The sequence below is a fragment of the Cheilinus undulatus genome, linkage group 7 (genome assembly GCF_018320785.1).
Source record: "Cheilinus undulatus linkage group 7, ASM1832078v1, whole genome shotgun sequence".
Classification (NCBI taxonomy): Eukaryota; Metazoa; Chordata; class Actinopteri; order Labriformes; family Labridae; genus Cheilinus; species Cheilinus undulatus.
This window is the reverse complement of record NC_054871.1, coordinates 51,793,099-51,809,571: the sequence shown is the minus strand read 5'-3', so window position 1 is coordinate 51,809,571 and position 16,473 is coordinate 51,793,099. Positions and strand designations below refer to the sequence as shown.

Below are 16,473 nucleotides of genomic sequence, written 5' to 3'. Positions count from 1 at the left end.
AGTTACAGACACAAAACAACACATTTACAGTTTGGCACACTTACTGCGACACATGACACATATTGTGGAGGGTCCTTTATCCGATACTAGTAAGACCACCGCGATTTTCTTCTGTATTAAGACTTTATCAGGTAAAATAACGGGAATTCAACTCGCCCGCAACAGCGTTCTGTATGTGTGTCAGCCCCCACTCTAGCTGTGGCTAGCTAGCAAACGACCGTCGCGATGGGAAATCCGGCTCTTTTCAGTGATTGGATCTTTTGGCTCCGCAGCATGAACCGACTCTTTTGCTTCTCAACCTTCATTCTCTGGTGGATTTTATACTTCAGGAATAACTATCATTATTTTTGACACAAGCTTGGTATTTGTGAATGAATCTGCTGCAAATGGCAGTAATGCTTCATTCTGTATTTTTAAATGACACCCAATGATTCCATTAAAATGATAAGCATGTCATGCATTTCTCAAGGCAGACAGAATATGTCAAATTAAAACTATAAAAAATAGGGATTTCTCTAACTTAGAAAGCTGTTAGAAGTATCTGAGGTAGTGACGTCCTCTGCTGAAATATTAAGTTATTTTAGATAGACATTTCAGTGGTGTGTATCTTTACTGACCTTACTTTCTTATTTGACACAATAAGTTAAAAACAACTACCATACATAGTTTGTATATTAATGTAAAGTTGGATGAAGTGTAATACACAAGAATTTTGCAAACTGTAAAAAAAAAACAAAACTTGAATTACTATGGAACAAAAAAAAAGAAATAAATAAAAAACTTTAAAAATTGGATGTTTTTTGCAGTCCTGCAAATTTCAAGCAACTTCTAATCCTCACTACAAATTCCTAAAACAAATATAAGTCCAAATGATCGGCTATTAAAATCAAAAAATATCCACAATCTGATCTTCTTTATAATTTTGGGGTGGGGGAGAAGAAAGCAAGTAATTGTTATTTCTACATTATAGTTCATTAAAATAATGTCATATTAAAGATGAACATCATTTATACGAATCCCTTTGAGTTGGTTTAAATCATCATAATCAGTCCCAATTTTATTATTGACAAGTCTTCTGTGCTCACTACAGTTAGCTATGGAGTTCCTCAAGGTTCTGTTCTTGGACCAATTCTTTACCCTTTGCATCCTCTGGGTAACAAATTGAGGAACCCTTCTGGAGATTTCCATTGCTATGCAGACGATACTCCACTGTACATATCAGTGAGGCCAGATGACAGCAGTCAGTGATGTAAACTAAAGCATGACCTCTGTTTTCAAAAGGTGCTATACAAATAAAGTTATTATTATTATCATGAGTTAAAGGACAGGTCAACAGGAGATATCCTAATTACCTTAATATAAAAACAGGATTAATAAAGTACCTATCTAGCTACAGTACTGTGCAGGAGTTTTAGGCATGTAGAGCGCTAACGGTAATACGCCCAGCAACCACCAACAGTTTTCAGGTGCTTAGAACATACACACGACAACCAGGAGGCTGTGGCAACCCTCCAACTGCCCTAACAGCACCCTAGGCCAGTGGTTCTTAAATGCTGTGGCAAGGTACACTAGTGTGCCTTGAGGCAGGTGCCTTGGAAATTTCTATTTTATGCCACTTGTAGCCTATTTTTGCCATCGTTTTGACACTTTCAACATGTTTTTGCAAATCTAAACCCATTTAAGCCACATTTTAAAACCTTTTTGCTATTGTTCTGACATTTTTTGCCAATTTTTCACCACTTTTAACCCCTAATTGCCACTTTTAACCCATTTGTGACAAATTTTTTGCCATTTTTTTCCACTTTTGCTATTGTTTTGTCTTTTCTTGCCAATTTTTCATCACTTTTAACCCCTTATTGACACTTTTTGTGCCACTTTTAGCCCATTTGTGCCACATTTTTGCCATTTTTTTCCACTTTATTGAGTTGACATTTTTGGCCAATTTTTCATCATTTTTAACTCCTTATTGCCAGTTTTTGTGCCACTTCAAACAAATTTGTGCCACATTTTTGCCAATTTTTCCACTCTTTCTATTGATCTGCCATTTTTGCTACTTTTTGTGCCACTTTTAACCATTTGTGACACATTTTTTGCCATTTTTTTCCACTTTTGCTATTGATTTGTCATTTGTTGCCTATTTTTTCATCACTTTGAACCCCTTATTGACACTTTTTGTACCACTTTTAACCCATTGTGCCACATTTTTGCCATTTTTTTCCACTTTTGCTATTGTTTTGTCTTTTGTTGCGCATTTGTTCATCACTTTGAACCTCTTTTTGCCATTTTTAACTCATTTGTGCCATATTTTTGCAAATTTTTCCACTTTTGCCATTGTTTTGTCTTTTCTTGCCAATTTTTCATCACTTTTAACCCCTTATAGACACTTATTGTGCCACTTTTAGCCCATTTGTGCCACATTTTTGCCATTTTTTTCCACTTTTGCTATTGTTTTGTCTTTTGTTGCCCATTTGTTCATCACTTTGAACCTCTTTTTGCCACTTTTAACCCATCTGTGCCACATTTTTACCATTTTTTTTTCCACTTTGTTATTGATTTGACATTTTTGACCAATTTTTCATTACTTTTAACCCCTAATTGCCAGTTTTGTGCCACTTTAAACAAATCTGTGCCACTTTTTGTGCCACTTTTAACCCATTTGTGCCACATTTTTGCCATTTTTTTCCACTTTCGCTATTGAGTTGACATTTTTGGCCAATTTTTCATCATTTTTAACTCCTTATTGCCAGTTTTTGTGCCACTTCAAACAAATTTGTGCCACATTTTTGCCAATTTTTCCACTTTTTCTATTGATTTGCCATTTTTGCCACTTTTTGTGCCACTTTTAACCCATTTGTGACACATTTTTTGCCATTTTTTTTCCACTTTTGCTATTGATTTGTCATTTGTTGCCTATTTTTTCATCACTTTGAACCCCTTATTGACACTTTTTGTACCACTTTTAACCCATTGTGCCACATTTTTGCCATTTTTTTCCACTTTTGCTATTGTTTTGTCTTTTGTTGCCCATTTGTTCATCACTTTGAACCCCTAATTGCCACTTTTAACCCATTTGTGACACATTTTTTGCCATTTTTTTCCACTTTTGCCATTGTTTTGTCTTTTCTTGCCAATTTTTCATCACTTTTAACCCCTTATTGACACTTTTTGTGCCACTTTTAGCCCATTTGTGCCACATTTTTGCCATTTTTTTCCACTTTCGCTATTGAGTTGACATTTTTGGCCAATTTTTCATCATTTTTAACTCCTTATTGCCAGTTTTTGTGTCACTTCAAACAAATTTGAGCCACATTTTTGCCAATTTTTCCACTTTTTCTATTGATATGCCATTTTTGCTACTTTTTGTGCCACTTTTAACCATTTGTGACACATTTTTTGCCATTTTTTTCCACTTTTGCTATTGATTTGTCATTTGTTGCCTATTTTTTCATCACTTTGAACCCCTTATTGACACTTTTTGTACCACTTTTAACCCATTGTGCCACATTTTTGCCATTTTTTTCCACTTTTGCTATTGTTTTGTCTTTTGTTGCGCATTTGTTCATCACTTTGAACCTCTTTTTGCCATTTTTAACTCATTTGTGCCATATTTTTGCAAATTTTTCCACTTTTGCCATTGTTTTGTCTTTTCTTGCCAATTTTTCATCACTTTTAACCCCTTATAGACACTTATTGTGCCACTTTTAACCCATTTGTGCCACATTTTTGCCATTTTTTTCCACTTTTGCTATTGTTTTGTCTTTTGTTGCCCATTTGTTCATCACTTTGAACCTCTTTTTGCCACTTTTAACCCATCTGTGCCACATTTTTACCATTTTTTTTCCACTTTGTTATTGATTTGACATTTTTGACCAATTTTTCATTACTTTTAACCCCTAATTGCCAGTTTTGTGCCACTTTAAACAAATCTGTGCCACTTTTTGTGCCACTTTTAACCCATTTGTGCCACATTTTTGCCATTTTTTTCCACTTTCGCTATTGAGTTGACATTTTTGGCCAATTTTTCATCATTTTTAACTCCTTATTGCCAGTTTTTGTGCCACTTCAAACAAATTTGTGCCACATTTTTGCCAATTTTTCCACTTTTTCTATTGATATGCCATTTTTGCTACTTTTTGTGCCACTTTTAACCATTTGTGACACATTTTTTGCCATTTTTTTCCACTTTTGCTATTGATTTGTCATTTGTTGCCTATTTTTTCATCACTTTGAACCCCTTATTGACACTTTTTGTACCACTTTTAACCCATTGTGCCACATTTTTGCCATTTTTTTCCACTTTTGCTATTGTTTTGTCTTTTGTTGCCCATTTGTTCATCACTTTGAACCTCTTTTTGCCATTTTTAACTCATTTGTGCCATATTTTTGCAAATTTTTCCACTTTTGCCATTGTTTTGTCTTTTCTTGCCAATTTTTCATCACTTTTAACCCCTTATAGACACTTATTGTGCCACTTTTAGCCCATTTGTGCCACATTTTTGCCATTTTTTTCCACTTTTGCTATTGTTTTGTCTTTTGTTGCCCATTTGTTCATCACTTTGAACCTCTTTTTGCCACTTTTAACCCATCTGTGCCACATTTTTACCATTTTTTTTCCACTTTGTTATTGATTTGACATTTTTGACCAATTTTACATTACTTTTAACCCCTAATTGCCAGTTTTGTGCCACTTTAAACAAATCTGTGCCACTTTTTGTGCCACTTTTAACCCATTTGTGCCACATTTTTGCCATTTTTTTCCACTTTTGCTATTGAGTTGACATTTTTGGCCAATTTTTCATCATTTTTAACTCCTTATTGCCAGTTTTTGTGCCACTTCAAACAAATTTGTGCCACATTTTTGCCAATTTTTCCACTTTTTCTATTGATTTGCCATTTTTGCCACTTTTTGTGCCACTTTTAACCCATTTGTGACACATTTTTTGCCATTTTTTTCCACTTTTGCTATTGATTTGTCATTTGTTGCCATTTTTTCATCACTTTTAACCCCTTTTTGCCACTTTTTTCCCCAATTTTTGCCCACTTTTGCAATTGTTTGGTCTTTGTTGTCCAAACTTGCCCCATTTAAAAAAACAATCATTTTAGCCTATTTTTTGTTTGCACTTTTTGCCCATGTCTGGCCACTTGTTGCCCACTTTTCCACATCAACATATTTGTTGTCTCTTTTTCACAATTATTCAGTTCTCCTCAACTAGAGTTGTCTCCGTATCTTCTACTTCATTTTCCATCATCCTGATGTCTCTGCACATTATGACCTAGCTATGAAGTTCACATTACTTTCCTAATCATTTAGTTGAGTGTCTCCTTCTACATTGTTAACGATAAAAAGATCATTCTGTTTTAATGGTAAAGCATTTTTAAGAGGGCTATATCGTACCAAAGCATAAATAAAAACAGATTTGTGTTGCTTTGATTAGAATGTTTATTATTTGGTTTAAATATATTAGTTATCACAGTTTGACATGACAATGGATCATGGTTTTGCTGACCTCCATGATCCCTCGGCTGGCTGGGCGCCAGGTCCCCATCATCCCCCCTAATGGGCAGTCTTGAATATCATTACTGGAAGAGTCTATTTTGTATCGGTATGAACATGGTGTGCCTTGGGCAAAAAAAGTTTGAAAACCACTGCCTTAGGCTATGTTTAAGTGCCACATCTACCCATAACTCCACCCTAAAGCTGTGGTTTTTTCTTTGGTTTTCATCAGATTATATTCCCGTGCCTTTGGTAATGTACAAAGACATCCAGAGCATGACCTGGGTTGTGTCAATCCTCCTTCCAGCCCAGTCGCCATTACATGCCTTACTTAAGCCTCAAATTTCAGCCCAAACATGCCCAAATCTTCTACACAGTACTGTATCTATCAATCTAAAAAACAATCAAACCAAACTGAGTGAAGTGTCTCAAAAAAGCACAGAATTAAAAGGGATGTGTGGGGAAAAAAATTATATAAAAACATAAAGGTCCATATGCATCACATGCAATGTGAAATCATCACCATTTTGAACTCAAGGTTTATGTCTGGTAAAAATATTATTCCTTTCCACTGTAAAATTGCTAAAAATTACTTTGCTCTGTGCTCACATTGCATTGTTGTTTTAGCTCTGTAAATAGTATAACAAAGTGAATAGCTTAGACACTCCCTCTTCTTAGAGTGTCTTAAGATGGAACTGGTTCTTAAACGGGAATCATACAAAAATGAAGTTTGAGGGATTAAATTGAGTCGGTTCCTTGTGCCGATTCGTTTACGAACAGCTCATCTCTCGCTAACATGCAGCAGCATTAGATAAGAATGTGGGTCAACGGGACTCCGGCCAGTCTGTCACCGAAGCAGCTCCAGAGGAGCCGTCTGTGTCTGTAGCTCTACATGAGACTGGAGCTGACAGACAGACAGCTGCAGGTAAAACAGACAAACAGGTAGGAAACCGAGACAGAGGAAACACTTACCGAGAGCAGACTCCTCTTACGGTCGCTGCTGCTCATAGAGGCAGACTGGAGTCCCCCACCCCCCCCCGAACTCCACATGACTTCAGTCTGATGGAGAAATGTCTGATTGATCACTGATTCAATTGAAATACCTGGATCGATCCGTCACACGCAGGTAAAGGTGATATGGAGTCTAGGGTCGAGTGGGGACGGTGGGAGAGAAACTTGATATTAAATACAGTTCATTCATGAAGTATCCAGACCACAGATGAGCACAAGTCATCTTTTTCAAGTCTAAGTCAAGTCTCAAGTCTCCGTTGTTATAATGAGCATTCTGTGATCTGTTTCTGATGTCCAGTCTGCTGAGATCTGTACATGGTTCTATCTTAGGAGTTTAGCCTGTGCTGTTACCATCATCATCGTCAGGGTGGGCTAGTAATGGCCTGTGGCTGGCTGTGGTGTGTTTATGCGTATGCTTACACATGATCAGGGCTTGACATTAACTTGTTTGCACACCATCCACTGCAGCTAATGGCTACGAGCCACTCTGTTTCCACTAGCCACAGTTCTGTTGTTAGGAAATTATGTGTTATATGTCATATGTACCTCAGGTATAAGATGAAGCACATGTTCTCTCTTATTCCCTCATCAACACGATCACTTTAAGCTCTCCCTTTAATAAAGCTCTCCTCTGTGTAAATATGAGACACTACAGAGATGTGCAGGGTCAAAGGGCACAGATATTTAGGGCACTTCTCTTCATAAAAAATGTTTTTTAAAAAGTGAACAATATTAGCCCACTGACTTAACCAATCACCAATTTATTTCAAAGCCCTCACATTCACAAAGTTGATGAATCATCAACATATTTGTAAAAAAATAAGTCAACACTGACAACACAAAGATAATGTCTTCTTGAGTTTTCACTGGGTTTATCACAAAAGTTACCAAGAACAAAAGAATCCATGACACCATGGTCATGATTTCTATGCTACAAGTCTCCAATAAATACTAAGGATCACTGACTGTAGCTGCTAGTCTCCCATAAATACTAAGAATCACTGACTGTAGCTGCTAGTCTCCCATAAATACTAAGAATCACTGACTGTAGCTGCTAGTCTCCCATAAATACTAAGAATCACTGACTGTAGCTGCTAGTCTCCAATAAATACTAAGGATCACTGACTGTGGCTGCTAGTCTCCCATAAATACTAAGAATCACTGACTGTAGCTGCTAGTCTCTGATAAATACTAAGAATCACTGACTGTAGCTACTAGTCTCCGATAAATATTTAGAATAACTGACTGTAGCTGCAAGTCTCCTATAAATACTAAGAATCACTGACTGTAGCTGCTAGTCTCCCATAAATACTAAGAATCACTGACTGTAGCTGCTAGTCTCCAATAAATACTAAGAATCACTGACTGTAGCTGCTAGTCTCCAATAAATACTAAGAATCACTGACTGTAGCTGCTAGTCTCCCATAAATACTAAGAATCACTGACTGTAGCTGCTAGTCTCCGATAAATATTTAGAATAACTGACTGTAGCTGCTAGTCTCCCATAAATACTAAGAATCACTGACTGTAGCTGCTAGTCTCCGATAAATAATAAGAATCACTGACTGTAGCTGCTAGTCTCCGATAAATATTTAGAATAACTGACTGTAGCTACTAGTCTCCTATAAATGTTTAATATAACTGACTGTAGCTACTAGTCTCAGATAAATATTAAGAATAACTGACTGTAGCTGTTAGTCTCCGATAAATGTTTAGAATAACTGACTGTAGCTACTAGTCTCCTATAAATATTAAGAATAACTGACTGTAGCTACTAGTCTCCTATAATTATTTAGAATAACTGACTGTAGCTACTAGTCTCCTATAATTATTTAGAATAACTGACTGTAGCTACTAGTCTCCTATAAATAGAATAACTGACTGTAGCTACTTGTCTCCTATAAATATTTAGAATAACTGACTGTAGCTACTAGTCTCCTATAAATATTTAGAATAACTGACTGTAGCTACTAGTCTCCTATAAGTATTTAGAATAACTGACTGTAGCTACTAGTGTCCGATAAATATTTAGAATAACTAGATAGATAGATAGATAGATAGATAGCTATATCTATATTTATATCTATATCTATCTATCTATCTATCTATCTATCTATCCATCTATATATATATATATATATATATATATATATATATATATATATATATATATATTATGGGCCAATGTTAAGAAAATGTGAGAGAAATATGATATATAAAGTGTTGATTATTTATTAGATAGACTGTTTTTTTCTGCCTATTGTGGCCATTTTTGTGATATATGAACCCACATTTACCCCACCAGTACCTCACTTAGCCTACTGATGATGTTGTGTCCACCTAAAAAACTAATAAGTTTGCAAATCTGCAAAGGAAGCAAAGAGAACAGCTTATTGTATTTACTTTTTACTCACAAATCCTAAGAATCGATGTTTGCATCTCTAAATGAGGAAAAAGCCCCATACAGCTTTATCCATGTTTGACCTTTTTCACCTTTTGAACTTTGTATTTTTCTGTTAAAGTTTTATTCCCGCTGATATCAGAGCCAACCAATCAGCTGAGGAATGTCAACAACAAGCCTGTACCTTTAGGACTGATCTTCTCTCACCTGTAAAGGTGAGGTACACTTTCAAAGGGTAATGAAAACATTTCTAACCATCTGATCAGGGATAAACCATGACCATGTTTGATTTCACTCATGACCAATCTATCACTGAAACCTCGGACGATGAGGACATCTGCTGTTCAGATGAGATTATGCATTGTGTCTCTCAGAGCAGAGACACACTCTCACTCACCAACACACACACACACACACACACACACACATTAACACACACACCCATGTGTGCGTCTGTCCAACACTCTTATCAGAAAAAAGACCAGAAAACAATGAAGTAATCTATTTCTCTAAATTACAGCAAACGTGTTTAAAATATGGTCGTCCTTAAAGAGGAAGAGAAATAGTCAGATTTTACTGATGCAGCTCTTTAGATTTCAGTCTGTTTCAAACAGCTTTTAAAGTACTTTCAAATAATCTAAATGCTTTTATTTATATCATTCTAACTGTAGCAATGAGTGCATAGTGTAGTAAAATAAAGATGTGGTAGAATATTCAGAAGAAAGGGTTGATGTGAAGAGCATTAAAATGTAGAGTTGGAGTCAGAGTTAGATAAATGTGTAAGCATTGATAGTCTATTCAGTCCAAGAGTAATTAGTTTAAACATTTCTGAACAGACCTGAGTGCCTCACAGTTGTGACTTTCAGCCATATAAAGGACAGATTTTAAACTCATGTATTTAAGTGAGGTCCACAACTACTGCACCTATTTCTTTAATTGTTATAATTGTGATTAATCGCATGCTTTATTATCTCTTTCAACAAACTTTGGTTAAGGCACACCAACGTCTCCTTAAACATATTTGTGGTAGTTTAAGCCGTCGCTTTTTATCCCCATCGTCACCTCCATCAGCGGCTGCTTTGGTTCATTCATTTCTCTCAGTTCACTTTATTCTGATCATTTCTTTTTTGTACGGTGTCCTTGGGTGTTCTGAAAGGCGCCTATAAATAAAATGCATTATTATTATTATTATTAATTTGTCAAAATACCGACATATCTATATGCAATTATAACTCATTTAAAATAGTTCATATGAAAGATTAAGTTAGAAAGTCATGAAAATCAGAGATAAGACACTTCAGATGAGTGAAAAAAATAAAGAAAAGAGAAAAAAAAATGCTTTTAAAAAAATATTACTGACGACCTATATATACATATATATATATATATATATATATATATATATATATATATATATATATACACATATACATATATACAAAATCTTAACAAATTTATTAGACCACCCTAACCCTAACCAAAGTAAGGTTTATGCCACAGCTGTCCTAAATTAACAGCATTAGTAAGTACCAAAATCATTTTTGATGTTTCTGCAATGGTTAATACACCAATATGTAGAAGCTCTTTAATCCAAATGATATTTTTAATGCTAAAATAGAATTATTATTGTTATCTATGAATTTTCGAATTTACTGATTTACAAAAAAAAGGAAAAAAAAATAGTAAAACACATTAATATGATTAATATGTCAAATGATAGTTATTTACTGTCATTCCTGAACAGAAAAATGAGTTTTAGTGGTTGAATGTTATGCTTAGTTAATATCTGACTTCTCAGAGAAGCCCAGTGAGCCGACTCAAATTTGGGTATAAAAAAGTGAATTCAGTTTGAAATTCCTCATTCCTGTTTAAAACAGTGAAACGTTTTAAACAAACGTAGAGAGATGACTGAAGATGAAAGAAACTGTATTTAAACCCTTCAAGATGGTGGATGATCTCTGAGACAAACAGGGAATGATATAAAGTGGTCTCAGTGTGGTCAGACTGGTACAGAAGGGAGCACTGCTGATCTTCAGGCAGAGATGGATGCTTCTAGATCAGAGTCTGAGGAAGTCTCCAGAACAGCCGTAAGCAGACGACCGACAGAGCAAGAAGAAGACTGATGCCTGCAAACATCCAGAAGCTCCTCAGATTTACCAGGGAGCACAAACACTGGACTGGAAGAAGGAACTCTGGACAGACCGGTCCCAGTTTGAACTCCTCAGTCGGCATCGTCATGATTGTGTCTGCAGAAAAGCTGGAAACGGCGTGGGCAAATGAGTGAAAAACCACAGTATCATGAACAAGAACGTCGACCACAACACCGTAGAGCAGGGGTCATCAGGTTACACAAGGGCCAAATTCAGTCTCAGCAGAAACTCTGGGGCCGGACTTTTAAAAAGACACAAATAAGATCAATATTTTGGTCTGATTAACATATTACTGTGCAGCAGGCCACAAGAAGACAGGCCTGCCCACATAGCACCAGTATTTACTCTTTTTTGCCACTTTTAACCCCTGTTTGCCACTTTATCCGTCCATTTTTGCAACATTTCTACCAACATCAACTCTATGTATTTTTAACTAATAATGGCTGGCAGATAAATTTCTATAAAGAACAATCAAGTGTTAAGTCATTCTGAAACTATTTCCATATTAATAATTTTTGTGATGGATTTAACAAGCCAAAAACATCTTCTTTTCCTCCTTTTATGAATGTCATGACCTTCTGGGGGCCGGACAGAAAGCTTTGGGGGGGCCTTATGTGGACCCCGGGCCGCCAGTTGATGATCATTGTCCTTGGAATCCCTCCTGGACTGAATTTGATTGGTTGGTAGTTTATATAAGACAATGGACCCAGGCAGGCCTCAAAGCTGACAGCAGGGCCTACATTCAGTTACAGGGACCTGAATCTGATTTTTGTGCTCATATGTGACTCCTGTCTGATTTTTCTCTGACAGCGTGAACAGCACTAGTCACACAGAACCGGACCTTTCTCAATCAGATTCAGGAATATTTCATAAGTGGTTCTAAATCAGACATGTACAGGATCTTTTGGATCAGACTGGACCAGTCAAAGTCTGGATTTGAGTCCTATTGAACAAATTTGAAATTTAGTAGATGCAAAGATTGTTTTTTCAAGTTTCAAACAAGTTTTTGACAGATTTCTGAAACATTTATGTTTCTCGTTTTTATGAAAGGTGGTCTAATAAACGTGTTGGGCCCTGTTCTTAGGGGAGCACATGTTTATGTCAGGTATTTCTTATATTTCTTAGAGGTTTACAAGCCTGTTAAATTGTTGTGTTTGTACAGATTGATGAGTATTCATGGGGGTCCAGCCTCGCTGTGGGCAGGAGGTCAGCTGGCACGGAGAGTTCTGGAGCATCTTCACACCTTCTGATTATTTTGAATGTTTATTAGGAGAAGACAAATTGTCTTACCGTGTCAAGCTAACCCTTAGCAGTGGCCCGGGTTTCCAGACATCTTCATTTAGTTCCTGGAGGAACCCAGCGTCTATACCACGGGTGTCAAACTCAAGGCCCGGGGGCCAAATGCGGCCCAAGGTGCAGTTTTACCCGGCCTGCAAGATCATTTCATGTTTTAACAAGAAGTGGCTCACCCGAATAAGGTCTGCAGATTTCCTCCAGCATAGAAATGTAAATTTAACCTTGAAGATAAAAAAACCCTGGTTAACTCATAAATATCTGAAAAAGTAGAGAGTAGAAATAGTCTGGAATAAGGGGAAGAAATTACTTTGTGTTTTCATTTTATATTTTCATTTTGCATCTCAAGATTATAACCTAAACTTGAACTTTTATTTCATATTTTGACCTTTTCAATTCATAATTTTGACCTTTTCTCTCATACTGTGACCTTTTAAACTCCTAAATTTGACTTTTAATCCCATATTTTCACTTTTTAAACTCCTGATCGAGAATTTTATCTCCTATTTTGACCTTTTAGAGTCACAATTTTGAATTTTACCTTCTTTTTTGACCTTTAAACTCATGATTTTAAGTCTCTATCTCATAAAGTTGCCTTTTAAAAACTTATTTTGGATTTTTAATTTTGTATTTTGACCATAAGGACTTATAAAGTTGACTTTTTATTTCAGATTTTGAGCCTTTAACTCCTTTATTTTATTTATTTAGCATTTATTTGACGTGGACACAGAAACATTGATGTTGTGATATTTAACCATTTTGACTTTTTTAAAATCCTTTATCATCACTGTTTAATTTCCCCTATAATTCATTACCTGTGAAAACATGGTTGACAGTTTTGGGTTAAATCTTGACCCTGTTAGGCCCTCAGGGTAGACCTAAATTCAGATCTCGGCCCCTGCTGTGATTGAGTTCGACACCCCTGGTCTAAACTGAAGACAAAACCTGAGGTAGATGTGGGTGATCTTAAACAGGTCAGGTATACTGCAGAGAACTGACCCTTTATTGCTGGATCTGTATTAACTTTGTGCTCCGTTTTACTGATTGCTTAATTCCTGTTAATAAGGATCATAACTAGAAGTACTGCTGCTGCTCATATGTTTGTATTTATAACTGTGAATGTTGACTTTTTGCTTAACAGAGCGTCTTTAAAGAAAAAAAAGACTTCCTAGTTGGCTGTATGTTGCAGTGAGTGTCACGGTGTCACATCTTTCTATCCTGTAGACGCCCCTGATCGTGTGCAACAAATCAAACATACAGGAAAACGTTACAGCTGGTTTAATGCAAATGACACACAAAATAAATCATGGACAAATGAACCAAGTTAGAACCATGTTTCATACATTCAGCTTTCACTGTACAGCAGAGGCAGACGTCTGTGAGGCGGATCAGTTGGTCGAGGAGATGCGGATCAGGTCTCGGGGTCTCAGTGTGTGCTTTCTGTACACTCAGACTGGACTCTGCACAAAAGACACAAAATTAGAGGATTAATGCAAGAACACACCAGCGTGATCCCGTATGAGCGTGCTGTCAGCGGCGTATTATTCTCCAGTCCTCACTGTCATCCATGTCATCAGGATAACGACTGACTTCAGCAGCTAGTAGGGATTGTGGGAAAATGACTGACGTGGAGAGAGTGAGATGGGGCGATATGATGCAGTCCTCTTTCACAGAAGTTTCTTTTAACTCTCTACTAAAGTGCAACAGCTCCTCTTCTAGGTTTTTCAGACTATTATAACACTAAAAAGTTAAAGTGGTGCAACAGAACCCCTTTTGATCATTTTAAATAATAATAATAATCTTTATTTATAGATTTTTAAAGGGGACATTTTAAGACAGCTTTGGTCTCAGAGGTCCCCAAAACATGCCTGTGAAGTTTGTTTCTGAAAAAAACACTCCATTAACTCAGTGGTTCTCAACCTTTTCAGCTCACAACCCCCCAAATAAAGGTGCCAGAGACCATGGACCCCCACTGTACCTGAAGATGGCCGTCCATTAGGGGGGATAAAGGGGGGAGCTTTCTGAGGCCCAGTCAAACTGGGGTCAGCAAAATCATGGTCCACTGTAAAGTTAAGCTGTGGTGTTTAATATTTAACCTGAATAAAAACCACTCTTATCAAAGAAACACTTCTTAACGCATTTGTGTAGTAAGTATCCTTCTTAAAAATGTAAATCCTTCTGTTAAAAACAGAATTAAAACATGTTAAAAATAGCTAAAATGGGTTGATGACAGGAAAAAATGGTGAGAAAGGTGGTGAAATTGGATTTAAAAAAGTAGCAGAATAGTTTAGAATGCCAGAATTTTGATAAAAGTGTCAAAAAATTAAAAAAATGGCAAAAATTGGTTAAAGTGGCATATTAAGGGGATTAAAAATGGTTTAAATTTGGTTAAATGGCAAAAATAGGTGGAAATGTGGTGAAATGGGATGGAAATTGATATAAACTGGCAAAAAGGAGTTAGCTGAGGCAGAAATAGGCAGAAATGGGCATATCAAATCATAAAATGTGGCATAAAACATGGTAAAGAGGAGATAATAGTGGCATTAATGGGTTAACAGAGCAACAATAGGCAGAGAGTGGTAAGATTTGGTTTAGAAGTGGCACAAATAGGCAGAAAAAAGTAGTAGAAAGGGTTTAAAACTGACAAAAAATGGGTGTGTAGTGGGAAAAATGTGTTAATGTTGCTGAAATTGGTGTAAATTGGCAATAGTGTAATTAAAAAATATATTCTTAGTCTTTTTACGGCATGTGGACACCCTATCTCAGTGTCTCACGACCCCAACGTTGAGAACTACTGCATTAACAAATGTTTGCATGTCTAAAAACCTCTGTTACAGTTGTTCCTGTCTGTAGCTGTCTGACTCCGCCCCTGACTCCGCCCCTCTCAGGAAATGGATGTGGCTCTCCAACCTGGAGGCGAGGCGAACTCCCCACATGACATCATGAGGGGAAAATCCGAGGACTGCTTGTTTCAGAGCACATTTTCTGAAAGCTGCAGAAAGGGCGGGGGGAGAATTGCCTGAAAAGTGATTTTTCATAATATGCCCCCTTTAACATCTCTAATCTCCAGTTTCTCTTTCTTTTCCTCCAGGGGCTCACAGTCCAAACTATATGCTATATGCAGAGCACCTCCTCATGCCCTTCATTAAAGTCTTTAACAAAATTCTTTGAGTCTAAAATAAAACGTTTATTTACAGGAGCACTGGGAGGGATTTATAGTTGCAGCATCGTTTTCATACCTCTCCTCAGGTAAACCATCAGGACAGCTGATCAAATGTAGTTTCTCTTTTGCTCTACCTCAGGTAAAATGAGAAATAATACTCCAGAACTATTATCATGTGGGATCTGGGACTATGAAGCAGTGTTCCATGTGATTTTAAACAGATAGGGCTGGGATGTTACAGAGGTACGCTTCATCCAGCCACAGACTACTTCAGCGCCTAAAATAACCAACAAGCACAGATCTGTCATTACTGAAAAAGTCCATTTTGTATCCATATAAATATGGTGTGCCTTGAGATTTTGGCTTAACTTTAGGTGTGCCTTGGGCAAAAAAAGTTTGAAAGCTGCTCTTGACCATGGAGTCTCTCACATGCCTTTAGGTGAACTCTAGTCCAGACTGAATCTGAGTTTTCTTCAACAGCGTCTTTGTCACTCTCCCATAAAGCTCTGACTGGTGAAGAACCTGGCCAACAGTTGTTGTCTGCAGAGTCTCTCCATCTCAGCTGCTGAAGCTTGGAACTCCTTCAGAGTAGTCATAGGTGTCATGGTGTCCTCTCTCACTAGTCTCCTTCTTGCACGCTCACTCAGTTTGTGAGGACGTCCTGATCTAGGCAGATTTACACATGTGACATATTCCTTCATTTCTTCATGATGGATTTAACTGAACTCTGGGGGATGTTCAGAGACATGGAAATTCCTATGAGTTGCCTGGAGTGTACTTTTGTCTTTATGGTGTAATGGTAGCCAGGAATACTAATTAACAAGTGACTGGACCTTCCAGACACAGGAGTCTTCATACTAGAATCATAGAGACACATTCACTGAACTCAGGGATCTCCATTTCCCTAATCGAGAGATTACTAGCACCAACTGTCTGACCTCTGTTGGATTAGGGGTTTAGG

The 16,473-nt window shown here is 36.9% G+C and overlaps 2 protein-coding genes across 6 annotated transcripts in view; both read right to left on the bottom strand.

The window, feature by feature from the left end:
• Window positions 1-6,511, bottom strand: part of clocka (clock circadian regulator a) — a 62,539-nt gene extending 56,028 nt beyond the window's left edge. For 4 of the 5 annotated variants that reach the window (XM_041791939.1, XM_041791941.1, XM_041791942.1 and 1 more), the window contains exon 1: window positions 45-201. The gene's annotated coding sequence lies outside the window, so the exon portion shown is untranslated. Of the gene's footprint in view, window positions 1-44; window positions 202-6,466 lie in introns of those variants that run through there. The other variant, XM_041791940.1, reaches the window with a different exon arrangement.
• Window positions 6,512-13,731: 7,220 nt separating this feature from the next.
• nmu (neuromedin U) overlaps window positions 13,732-16,473 on the bottom strand; it is a 28,688-nt gene continuing 25,946 nt past the window's right edge. Inside the window, exon 8 of the mRNA XM_041792118.1 lies at window positions 13,732-13,809. The gene's annotated coding sequence lies outside the window, so the exon portion shown is untranslated. The remainder of the gene's footprint in view (window positions 13,810-16,473) is intronic.